Raw genomic sequence first — 337 nt, 5'->3', positions numbered from 1 at the left:
CTCAAAACCTTCCTGCAAAAATCCACAAAACATCATTAACTTGCATACACAAATCAACTCTGCTTTATCAGACAAGGTCAAGCACCATTTTCATATTGTTTACCTTTATAGCTATTGGGACAAATTCTGATTGTTCCACAGGTAACTTTAACCAAACTCCTTTCTTCCCCTACAAAATTTCCCCCCAATTGATAAAAATTGGTCAGAGATAAATGACTTTTTAGTAAAAATGGGTTTAAGATTTCTACAGGGTTTTTAGTTTACCTTTCTTCTCCAGTCGGAAAGAGAAGCTCGAAGAATAGAAGCGAAAGCGTAAGGATTTGATGGTAATTTTTCA

The 337-nt window shown here is 35.0% G+C and overlaps 1 long non-coding RNA gene across 1 annotated transcript; it reads right to left on the bottom strand.

Moving 5' to 3' along the window:
- On the bottom strand, positions 1-337 carry LOC104775409. The gene is made up of 3 exons (XR_765896.1): positions 265-337; positions 104-169; positions 1-12 (listed from the first exon to the last, which is right to left on the bottom strand). It is a non-coding gene; the product is annotated as an uncharacterized LOC104775409 (long non-coding RNA).

This window comes from Camelina sativa, unplaced genomic scaffold, assembly GCF_000633955.1.
Source record: "Camelina sativa cultivar DH55 unplaced genomic scaffold, Cs unpScaffold13812, whole genome shotgun sequence".
Classification (NCBI taxonomy): Eukaryota; Viridiplantae; Streptophyta; class Magnoliopsida; order Brassicales; family Brassicaceae; genus Camelina; species Camelina sativa.
This window is presented reverse-complemented; position numbering and strand designations above follow the sequence as displayed.